Source organism: Stegodyphus dumicola, chromosome 9, assembly GCF_044657685.1.
Source record: "Stegodyphus dumicola isolate Sdum_Otavi_A_Nest chromosome 9, ASM4465768v1".
NCBI lineage: Eukaryota > Metazoa > Arthropoda > Arachnida > Araneae > Eresidae > Stegodyphus > Stegodyphus dumicola.
The window spans coordinates 47,899,753-47,912,893 of NC_140776.1; the positions used below are offsets into that span (position 1 = coordinate 47,899,753).

The 13,141-nt window shown below is 32.4% G+C and overlaps 1 protein-coding gene across 3 annotated transcripts in view; it reads left to right on the forward strand.

Moving 5' to 3' along the window:
- The window catches only part of LOC118193420 (beta-1,4-galactosyltransferase galt-1-like), a 67,772-nt gene that overhangs the window by 25,251 nt on the left and 29,380 nt on the right, over window positions 1-13,141 (forward strand). For 2 of the 3 annotated variants that reach the window (XM_035364506.2, XM_035364507.2), the window contains exon 2: window positions 8,698-8,807. The gene's annotated coding sequence lies outside the window, so the exon portion shown is untranslated. Of the gene's footprint in view, window positions 1-4,917; window positions 5,012-8,697; window positions 8,808-13,141 lie in introns of those variants that run through there. The other variant, XM_035364508.2, reaches the window with a different exon arrangement.

Below are 13,141 nucleotides of genomic sequence, written 5' to 3' on the forward strand. Positions count from 1 at the left end.
CCAGAATTGGTGGCAACATAAAGTGTAGACATTCTAATAAAATCGATAAAAAATTATAGAAAAAGAATTAAAGTGATACTGTAATCTTTTTATAGGAACCTATTTTTATTTCCTATTAAATACAACATACATTTCTATTATTTCTTTTAAACCGTCATTTATAATAAATTTTGGGTACTTTTCCGTTTCGCCGGCTCAGATCTTGCCAAGCAGACTTTATTGGCGACAACACACAGTATACACATAAAAAAATTTAATAAATGTTAGTTCTGAGAAATTTTTATTTTGAAGGTATAAACATTTTAATATCGTTTAAAATTTTGTAAAATGAAAATAAATAAAGAGAATAAATTTGTAAAAAGACATTAATTTAAGGATTTACTATGCTTTCATGGTACAACATCCTGATTCGCCGTTTCATATCACGTTACCCCAAGTGATCTCATTTTAAGTAAACTACCCTACAAAAATCTAATTCTCTAAGTAATTGTTTACATTAATTTTAAGTTAAATCTTAATTTGGAATACAAGTTTTAAATGCAAGAATTATTTCAATTCGTACGAATTGCTTACTCAGAAATTATGTAAAAAACCAGTGCTTTACTTCGCTAGTGCATTCTCATAAGAATTAATCAATTTAACCCTTGACTTCGCCTTTTCTATATATCTCTCTTCGGGTGAGGAGCATAATTGCATCTTAATTGACTTAATTACCGCGAATGACCTTAGGGCATAACATTGAACTATCTTGTAAAAATTCTATGTAATTGTATGGCAGTATTGAAAGAAACAATCAATCTGATAAGAAATGGCTGCGACTTGTTTTGAAAATGAGGCGTAAAAAGTTACGAGCGAGGATATTCCGTTTGGCATCGGTTCTACCATTTCGGCGACTTTATCGCTTGCGCCGACAAAATGGAAAAGTACCAAATTTTGTTATGTCTATGACTAAAAGAATACTTGTGAAAATAGACGCGACAATTGACTTTGAACAACGCTCAGATCGCATACATTTATGAAATGTTAGGAAAAATTTAAACAGGTTGTTGGGGTATTTAATTTTTGAATATAATAGTTAAAAATACTTTGTTCCTTTGCGTACCACCGGTTGAGAATCGCTGTTATAGGGTGTTTAGTATTTAAAAATAAGAAAGTGCACTAACTGAGGGAGCTACAATACATAAAACAGCTCTAAATACAGGATTAAATGTTAAAATTAGATAATTTCAGTTTTAGATTGTCATTAGTTATAGGAATAAATAAGATATCTGTATTTTGAAAGAACTTAATATACAGATACTTAAGCTTATTTTGAAATTGTTCCGTGCAGATAACTCTTGAGAAGCAAGAATATTGTGCTCCTTAAATAATCTTATAAGAACTGTTACTTCTCCCACCTCGTCCCTTCATGGTGTAAGTGATAGCATATCACGCTAGCAGTAAAAAGATGTAGAGTTCGAATTCTGACAAAACTCAATCAACTTTTCACGTCTACTGCGGTGAAATCTCAATCTTTTCGATCTTGTTACTTGAAGATTAAAACCTTATAACAAAAAGCAAATAATCTTTTCCTAAAGGAAACCCAACTAAATGTGGATTTTTCTTAATGGTAAATAAGAAAAATATGTAATTGTAAATAGACATATAAATGGGTGAAAATATTTTGCATATATAATTTTTTATCTTAAACTATTTAGGCCGCTTAATTTTTAGTTATCTGAGGTAACATCTGTAAGCATTACGTTATTGCTGAAATTCGGAAAAGCTCATAATGGCTATCTGCTTAAGAGAAGGGATGACTTCGTAGATCGCTTTCTAAGTGAAACTGGCTGGTATTCATGTAACACATTCATGACACGAAGACCAGCCATGCAGCCAGCCCGTTTTTCTGGATTTGAAATCAAGAAGGAGCTACCAGCTACTTCTTAAACATTCGGCAGCTGGTGGGGCGTAAATTACATCAGATACTTGCCGTTCTGCAATATGTCGTATAAAACTATTGATAACTTCTAGTGTACACTCAAAATTCATTTTAAATCATACTTAAATTCTCATTTTAACAGTCTGATTAATTTAACAGACTGCAATTACAACAAGGAAAAATTATAAAGTTCCGTACGGATTTGACAATATTAGTAACTGGTTTTCTGTTGGTTACGATAAACAATTCGTTAATTAGGGTCAAGTGGTTAAGAGTAGGAGCCGGGTGGCTAAGGCTGAAAAACTGATATTTCGACACAGGTTCAAACCTCGATGAATGACTTGCTTTCATTGTCATTTTTCGAAGTTTTCTATATGTGTAACGTGGACTCGAACTAGTTTCTGATGCCATAATCAAACAAAGGAAAAACAAATAGTTAATTAAGATCACGCATATGAATATATTTTGTGACTTAAAAGAACTTTGGAATGGTCTAAACAAGATAATTTTAAGATTTATCGCCACCCCATTTACCACCGCAAATATGATCTGCGCAATCAGTTCACGTTGGCATGTTTGATCATATTTTGTGAAACGATTTCAGGCATTTGAAATAGATTTGCTTCAGAATACCGTGTTGTGAAATTTGTAAATGAATATCGTTATAATTAAGTACAAGGTATCTGAAATAGAACTAACTAGTTACCAGACTAGAACCATCACTTACTTTCAGTTCTGTTGCAAAACGTCAGCTACAGAATGTCACCAAATCATGTATACAGCTTTAGGTACTAATATTGTATCATATGACACTGTGAAGGTTTGGTACTGAAAGTTCATGGACAAGGACTATGGCGTGCTCTGGCCGGCCTACTGATGTTGATGAAGCTTCCCCTGCGAGAACTTGTGGAAGCAGATCAGTAAGCAACCACTCGAAAGCTTGCTAAGGAGTTAGACGTCAGTGCCATTCCAGTAATCGAGATTTGCATCGCATAAACTTGACAACAAGGTTCATTCGCTGAGTGCCGCATGAGCTGACTCAAGCAGATAAGGACACTCATGTTCGGGCCTGCACTAATCTGCTCGAATACCAACGCAAGGACAAAATTCTGGACCGGATCGTCACTTGTGATGAAAATTGGATTTACTTCAACAACACAGGACGAAAAGGGAGATTGGTCTGCGCCCGGTGAGCTCGCCGGCAGTGCCGTAAAGCGCAGTTTGACTAATAATCAAATCATGCTTTGTATCTGGTGGGATTGCCGTGGTATTATTCACAAAGAATATCTCGAAAACCCTCGATAGTAAGGTGTAGAGCGAGATACTAATCATGTTGAGTCTGCAATCAAGAAAAAACGTCGAACTGAGTTCATGCGCAAGAAGATTTGTATTTCTCCCACCGTCTTGGCGTGCCTTCGTGGTGTAGTGGTTCTGCACGCTGGGCCGGTATTCCAGAAGTCCGTGGTTCGATTCCCGGCGAAGGCGTTGCTCATTTTTCATCTTGCCTTCTTCCAAAATACCTAATGTCTCTTCAAGGTAATGTAATGTTCCATCAAGTTTGAAGGCTTTGAAAAACTACCCAAACGTTGGCATAAAATCATATAGTTGGGTGGTGGTTACTTATTGCACTAAAGGTGCTGCTTTGATTTTTTTAGCTTTATTAAGAGCGTTTTTTGGCGGAAAACATTCGTTAAAACCAGATATTTTTACTCCATGAATTTGACATCTTCACAATTTGTCTATATCGTCTGGTGGTAATTATTGTATTAAGTTCCACTGAGATGTGTAACTTTTAAACAATGCGATCAAGAGAATGAGAAACCGAAGGTCTTATAATTTATTCCAATGCAGTGGTTATTCATGAGTCTTTTGGTTACTTATAGTTGCAGAGTAACTAACTGGGTACTTTCCGTTCCGGTCATCGTTTGTAGGGCGATTGGATTTGCAGCAGTGATTATTCATGAGGATCTTTTGGGTCTAATTTTTTCATGAGAGTCTATAACTAAATATTTTCCACTCCATTTATCGTTTGTAGAGGAAACCTTTCAGTCTAATAAAATTAGCGAATTTATGTATTGCATCCCCGTAACTTTTATTATATAACGCTGTGCACCACTGGACGAAAGGCTTGTCTTTTTACATGGTCATGTGAAAAGCTGTAAACATGGCTTAACAGCTTTCACATGCCCATACAGAAAGATACCAAACTTTTGCACAGTTTTTGAACCCAGACCTACTTGGAGTAATAGCTGTTTGCGCTAGCGTCTAATTAATTGAAGTTTAAGTAATATTTAACATCGAAAACGCCTCAAGGAAAATACTGAACATAGCTTGTGAATTTGATTTAGCTCCTTCAAAAGGAAAGCTTATAAGATATTTCTCCCGCCTTCTGCGCATGCCTTCGTAGTGTGGCGGTCTGCACACTGGGCACGTATTCCAAAGGTCCGTGGTTCGATTTTCGGAGAAGGCGTTGCATTTTTTTCATCTTGCCTGCTTCCAAAAAATACCTAATGCTCTACAAGCTATTTCCTGTTGATTAAGAAAATTATCTAGAGCAAATCTTTCAGCCAAATGCCTATAAGGTCTGCAAAATCCATTTATGAGACAATTTTCTTAACTGGGTTCTATCACGATCCATTAGTTTTCAGTTTCGATTACAGGGTATGAAGTATTTTTTTTTCACAGGATAAAAATCAACAAAAGCTTAATATCATTTTGTGTGACACAATAAACTTAAAAGCTTGGAATTATTTTCTGTCATTTTATGTAACTGTACAAATTCATCTTGCGTGAAAATTACCCATCATCTGTAAATTTGAACACGAAGCCTTCTTTAATTATTCGTAAAACCGAAAAAGAATGTTATTTCCGAAAAACAAACCAAAAAAGTATAACAAGCATCGTTGCTATGGAAACAATGGCGGTAAAACTTTGACGCTTGAGTCGCTTCTTGCATGTTTCGTTCGACAAAAATTTATTAATAATCTGCAATGTCGCGACTTCTGCGACGGACTTCATTTTAAGCGCTCTCCAGTAATGTCAAAATGAAGCAGTTCATTTCAACGACAGCGGAAGAAAAGTATTTGCAAGGTGAGATTTTTTTCCCATGCAAGTTTTCGCATTTTCAGAAACGGTTTCTAAAACGGATTTGTTTGAAATTGTGCTTTTAGGTATATTTTCTCTTACAAATTAATAAAATACACACTAAATAGTTGCAATAAGCTTTGAACATACATTTTTGAAAATTTTTATTCTTTTCTTCTCCCATGATTATTGCAGTTCGTAACTTTACTATTTTTGTATTTACTAATTGTCTTATTATCTTCTCAGTACCTATTTTATTTGAACCTGATTTAGCTGAAAATATAAAAATTGTCACTATACAGAACTGAGATAGAAAGTTAATCAAAATCAATATATAAAATTTAATACAAAATTGGAGAAAAACTCATAATCTTGAAATTTCATCTTTCCAAAGCAAAACATAAAATTAGGCAAACAGCAGCCTTGTATTTGGCATAAATTTTAATCAAGACTCTTTCGATTTCTTGAACAAAAAAGTACAGGTCTCTGTTTATCAGGAGCAAAGAAATCTGTAAAAAACTGGCAGATTTCTTTGCTCCTGATAAAGAGAGACATGTACCTGTTTGCCCTCGAAATCGATAGGGTCTTGAAATATACGCCAAACACAATGTTTTTGCTTTTCCTAATTCACCTTTATACTTTGCAGCATATAATTTATCTATGAAAAATTTAATTTCAATGTAATCGTTTTATTTTTACAATTTAAAATTTAATTTACATTGGTAATTGAAAAAACTTACAGGATTTCACTATAATTCCATTTGTTAAATCATGCCTCGAATCGCGTAAAATTAAGTCAATAATTAATCTACAGTTAATAAGCAGGTTTAGCAGAAGAAAAAAGAACTTCTAAAAATGCCCAAGAGCGAACGAAAACATTACAGAACTAACAAATTGCAAATCAATAGTTACAATTTCTATTTCTACATTTCTACGCTTGTATAATTTAAGGCTCAGAAATAGGAAACAGCGTTTCTATGCCCCATACTATAATTATTAATTATTTAATTATAATTCCCGTATTTAAATTTTTACCATGAAATTAAAAAGAAGTATTTGTATTCCGAATATTTTGCGCATTTAATGTTTCAGAATATGTTCTACGAATTAAAAAAAGATGATGTGTTCATACCTGAACAACTCTGCATTTTTTTCAGTGCTGAGTTGGGATGATAATAGCAGCCTTTATCAAATGTCTTTAAATGTTTTAGACGCAGATATAGTAATAATATATCTATGTATTACTACGTATATTATTATTATAGATATAGTAATACCATATATATATATATATATATATAATACTATTTATATCTATATGTATTATATAGAAGTTAAGACATGAATGTCTGTTCATAAATGGAATGACTATCTCATTGTATGTATAAAATTCCGAGATATCGATCTTTACAGATTTTTCTTTATTAAAATTCTATTAATTCAGTGTTAACGAGCAAAGGACAATTTTTATTTATATATTTAGCATACACGTTAGTAATTTTTCCCTTTTCCACGCCTAAATATTATGCTTAAGTTATAAGTTATTTCTCCCGCCTTCTTAACATTCCTTTGTGGTGTGGTGATCTGCACGCTGGGCGCGTATTCCAGAGGTTCGAGGTTCGATTCCGGGCGAAGGCGTTGCTATTTTTCATGTTTCCTGTTTAAAAAAAAAAAATACCTAACGTCTCTACAAAGTAGGGAAGATTTTATTATATGTATTACTATATATATGGTTTTTATGAAACATTTGAAGCTGCAAGTTATTTAAGATAAAAAACATCGCCTAAAATTTACTGAAGCAGTAAAATATATCAAAGCATTAAAGTATTTCTTTAAATATACTTTTGCATTACGTCTAACTTGAGAATGACAGCAGAGGCTTTCCAATAATCTGAATTAACAGTTGAACATTCTATGTAATAATTTCTAACAATGACTCGGTACCTCTGCTTTTAACCACTCTTAAACACACATTCATCCGTTCCTCTCTCAAACAAATCAAATACCCCTCTTTCCCCTCTATAATATTTTTGCTTAACAAATTTACTTTCGTTAATTTCCACAATCATGCTTTCCGGATCCAACATCACATTCTCTTTCAAGCGTAACTCCATGCACATTTCCCTACAAAACTCTTCCAGTCTGTCCCAGTATTTTTAACAATACGTAATTCCAATTATATAAAATCATTCCCGCACTTTACCAACCACACATATACTAACTTGCAAAACACCACATATCCTGAATTTACTCTTCGCAAACCGCGAATAGTTTCGAATGGACCTTGTAATTCGCAATCCAGTAACTCTGTACATCCACTCAAAACCAATATACAGTTCTTTTCCTCTACAAGTTTCATATTCGTTTCACAATTCGGACGTTTATACCCGACCCTGTAAACAACTTTTTCTCCATACACTTAATCACGCTTTTTTATTTACCCTTTCACTCCAACTGATAAAAAATTCCAGATTTAGATAATCATCCATACTACCGAGAGTACAGAGATCAAATACACTCATCGGTAATCAAAACGTTCCTTAAGAAAAATAATTCTTTTCTGTATTTTGAGCAGTTACGATTATAAATTTTAATCATTCATTCAATATTTTTAATCGTTTGGAAAATCTTAATAATACATTTTTGAGAGCTAACTCGTTGCGCTAAATGTTAATACAACACATAAAAGGAAAATTATAAACCTAACATTTCTACTCAGTTAAAGCATAATATAAATTTCTTCAAATATGAAGCTTTAGCATAACTATAACTTGTTTTCAGAAAGAGACATAGCCAATATTACGTCATAAAATAGCGTGTCGAAGCCTAAGACAAGTAAGTAAACAACGTCTCGACTTGTGCAGCGTCTTCTAGGATTAAGCTATATCGACAAATATTTTATAACAACTACTTAAGAAACTAAACTAATTAAATTGCAGTAAATAAACTCGCTAATTAAGCAAAGTTTCAATTATCTTCGATTGCAGTTACAAGTAACGGAGCTATTTCAGCAATATTAACTCATTTCACACGCAGCATTATCAATGCAGGTACTGCGAGAAATGCATTAGCTAAGTGAAAAGGTACTGGCAAGAGGCGTGGAAAAAGTGTAAATTGATTGAAATACTGCTTTGCTTTTAAATATTTTGTTGCCTCTACCGCAAAATGTCTTTTATCTTAAATAATTTGTTGCCAGTTTTAGACATCAATATATTTAGAAATATTTTGCTGCCTGAAAGATTTGGCAAAATTTCATAATATAGCTTCACTTTTTTAAACTTTTTATTTCCTTTCAAGAAACTTTTAACTAAAATTGATTTAAAATAATATTTTAAAATATTTTGTTGCCTGAAATTGTGCATCAAGGAAAAAAAAAAAAACTGCTGTCTGTGTCAAATTTAAATACTTTTGAGAACATTTATTTTCTTATATAATTATCATTAGACGGAACTATTTTAACTGCAATAATTTTTATGTGCAGTGTTAACCATTTTAAACCTTTTGTTTGAGAATCGAAAAATCTGAAAATTAATTTCCAAAATCAGAAAGTTGTATGAAAAGCTATAATTGGTAACTGATAAATGATTTATTTATAACACAACACAGCACGCGAAAAAGAGTTGTTCATGATTCACCTACAAAATTTCAAATTGTTACATATTACGACTTTGACGTATTTTATCCTTTTCTAGGAACACGAGGTGGCACAAAATTTTCCTGCATCCAATGTGGATGAAGTGATATTCATTTGCTAAGTTTCAAACTTCAAGGTCTTGTGAACTTCCAGTCAGATACCGCATTGGTAATTATGAATGTGATATAATAACAGTGCTTTGTACTTTTAACTTTAGTAATTTCTTCGTTTTGATATAAATGAAAGCAGTTTTGTTTTGTAGCAAATTTTCACTCAAGTAATTACACTAACCAAGTTTAAAATTTCTTTTTTCAATAATCTTTCTGTCGATGGTGCTAGTTTGGTAAACAGGCACGCAGGTTTTTGGCGATTATTTTTGACGCAATACTTGCCTTTTTTTTTTTTTTTTTTTTTTTTTTTACAACGTCGTTCTTCAAGGTGCCAAGTGATTGTAAATAAATACATTTACTACGAATATAAAATATTAAGTAAAGTTAAATCCTTATTTTTATAGCAAAGAAATAGAATAAAAAATACCGCTTTAAAAACATCATGCCAACGGTTAATAAAATTAAAATATTACTTGAATTGAACCACTTCAGAATAAAGTAACTTTATATAATATAGTTACTTAAGTAATAGTAATTCGTATTAATAAAAAATAGTCAGCCATTGTTGAAAATAATGTATTAATTTTTTTATAAAAATGAAATATACATATATAAAGTAATCGAAAAATTAAAGGAAGGAGAACAAACTAAAAAAGACCTTTGTGGTCAAGAACTTTGCGCATTGAGCTGCAAAATTTAGAAAACAAGTTAAAAGAAAATTCTTAGTGCTTTCGCTAAAAAGCAGCTTAGATACTGTGGTCCCGGTGAAAAATTTTAACATAAGTAAAATAAAGTGCAATGAAAAGTGTAAACATTAAGTAAACAATATTATCACTAGAATATTTACAAATAAAATTCAAATCTAATTGTAAGTAATATGTTGATCAAGGTAAGGCAAACTTTAAACAAAAGAATAAAAAGCAAAAATACAAAAACCAAAAAGCGGTAAATGGTAAATCAGGTACTTTTGTCGATTGTCTAATAACATTTCAACATTTATTAGTAAGTACCAGCATTTAAAAAAAAAAATCGGAATCATAAGTTAGATTTTAATGAAAAAAAATTTAAACATGAAAAAGCAAAGGCGGGAATATAAAAATTTAGGTACGTATCCGTTTTGCCGGCGCAATTCTCGCCAAGCATACTTTATTAGTGACAACACAGAGTATACAGATAAAAAATGTTAACAATGTTAGTTCTAAGAAATTTTTATTTGGAAGGCATAAACATTTTAATATCGTTTAAAATTTTGCAAAATCACAATAAATTTGTAAAAAGACATTATTTTAAGAATTTATGCTTTCAAGGTACAACACAACATACTGATTCGCCGTTTCATATCAGGTGACTTCAAGCGATCTCATTTCATGTAAACTACGCTACAAAAATATAATTGTCACAGTAATTATCTACATTATTTTCACGTCAAATCTTAATTTGGGATACAAGTTTAAATGCAAGAATTATTTCAATCCGTACGAATAGCTTACTCAAAAACTGTGTAAAACGGCAGTGCTTTACTTCGCTAGTGCATTCTCATTAGAATGGATGAATTTAACCCTTGACTTCGCCTTTTCTATATTTTCGCTTTCGGGTGAGCGGTGTGATTGCATCCTAATTGACTTAATTACCGCGAATGGCCTTAGAACATAAAAAGTGAACTATCTGGATAAAACTTCTATGTAATTAGTATGCCAGTATTGAGAGAGACAATCATTCTGATAAGAATTGGCTGCGACTTGTTTTGAAAATAAGGCGTAAAAGGTTACCAGCGAGGATATTCCGTTTGGCATCGGTGGTACCATTTTTGGCGACTTTATCGCTTGCGCTGGCAAAACGGAAAAGTACCAAAATAGTAAAACAAAAATTTTATAACTAGATCAAATAATTTATAGACAAATTAATGGATTATAAAAATTTTAAAAAAATATAAATTTTGGAAAAATAAATAAAAGAATATATTTCTTTCCTACTATAGGTATTGTTTATAAGATTCCGAAGATCGGGGAAAAGCTAATAAATAAACCTCTGATTTGGAAAGCCGATTAGCTAAAATAAGGTCTCAAAGGAGAATTATTAGATTTCGATACCAATAATTGATGATAATTACCAATAACGACATTCATATGTAAAACTGAAGAGGCTATCCAAATATCGAGTAAAATCCAGAATAGAACAAACTCTAAAACTTTGTATACGGATAACGGAATAAAATTTCTAAAATAGCGCGGTAATGCACAAATATCCTGTAATCAAACAGTGAGCCAATAACCATAAATAATAAAATCAGTTTAATCAGTTTTCAAATAAAAATGCAAAATTAAATTGCATTATATATTTTTTTTCACAGCAAGAACGTACGTAACAACGCCATATAGGACCTTTGTTTAGTCGAAAGTTAACTTAATCATATGATTTTAGGAACAATGATGCTATGAATTATTCCTTTATCCTGAAAGAATCTTATGGCAGCCTCTTCTCATTAGGTAACTGCCAAGTTTTGTAATCCATTGTACTAGAAAAATGGCGAAATATGGCAAAAAAATAACCAGTGGCGATATTTCAAACGAAAACTAGAAATCTCGAGCCACGATATTTTAAACGAAATAAAAAATATTCAGAATACCGAACGATGATATTTTAAGCGAAAACTAGAATTCTCGAACCCCGATATTTCGAACATTAAATTCTCGAGCCAAGATATTTGATTGACGCCTTTTTAACTGACGCCGCTCTAACGGAGTTGTACCTTTTTAATATTTAAAAGCCATAAATAATATTTAAAACAATAACAAAACACAGAATGCAGAACTTATATATAAAACTCAGAAGTTTTATATATTTAAACACAGAACTTATACATATAATAAAACACATTATTTTAAAAATTAAATGACGTCAGCAGTGCTCAAATAATGGGTTACCATAAATCCAGTTCAGCAATGGACTATCATAATTTGTATCAGTCATTATCTACCACCAAACGTAATTTTTTTTCGCCTGTGCCCCTGTTTACCAAAGTAGCACTCTATTGTGTGTATTTGTGTGTATTTTAATCGTGGCAAAGCACATTAGGGCTATCTGCCTAAGGGGAGGGATGCCTTTTGTGGAGGACTTTCTAAGGGAAACTGGTTCGTATACACATTACACATGGGAAAAACATCCATGCAGCCAGCTCGTTCGCGGGATTCGAATCTCGGACCGAACTACCAGTGTTCAGCAACTTTACCGCTCGGCCGCTGGTGGGCAGCACTCTGTTGATGCTATTCTAAGTATTTTAATATTTACTGTGACTTTTTAACCAATTATAGGGAGAGCTTTTTTGTTTGATTTAGATAAATTTACAAAGTACATAAAATTATTTAGAAAGAATGGAAGACAGATTAGAAAATAAAATAAATGCAAGATTTAATTTATATTTGCTTCATTTTTAATTCCTACTTCTTGTATTTGCAATTTTGATCTTTTGCTCCCCCACGAAATTGCCAGTGAGCCGCCATTTTGAAAAGTTTCCTTGCCGTTGTTGTTCAAAATGGTTAGATTGTTAGTTTGCGTTCTCCTTATAAACAACAATAGTTACTTAGTTACAGAATTTTTATTAAAAGTCATGATACACAGTGTATAAAAAAGTATCTTTAGAGTTACCTCGATACAAATATATTTGCAATACAGTTGCAGTTTCAATTTAATCTCCTTACCTTTTGATTAGTAATGTACAAATAGTTATCAAAACATACAGTAAAGCTCTCAGTTCAAACTAATAATTCATTTTTTAAGTTCAGTCGAAAAGTCTAAGAGGTAACTTAATAGTCTTTCTAGTTTCTTGTTTCTTGTCATGACAGTTTTTTGGATCTCCGATGGGGCAAAAAGTGATTGATCAGGCAAGGAAAGTTTCACTTCTTTCGGATCCTCTTCAATTCATGAAGGTATTCTGAATGGGTCGTACCATCTCTCCATATGCTGTTTTAGCTCGAACTACTCTATGTTATCTTTACCTGGGTATACGCCTTAGCCATCGGTCAGAATGTCCTCCGTTTTCATTCGGTTTCAATCAGGACGATGTCTCCAACTTTGGGGTTGAAACAGCCTATAGGGTTTTACTGACAATGAATCAGTTGACCAAGATACTCATTTCTAAATCTCTCTTAAAATATCCCTCAAATCTTGTTGACATCTTAATCCTTTGTTAAAATTCATTTTGTCGATTTGATCTAAATAAGGCCTCTTTAATTTCTCCTAGAAACCTCTTTAATTTCTCCTAGAAACATTGCTGGAGTCAACAGGAAAGTTTTCTGAATCATCGGAGATATATAGGAGTAATCTAGAACTCACTATAGATTCGGAATCATGTGAAACACTCATCAGCTCCTCGTGTGTTAAAAACGACCTTCC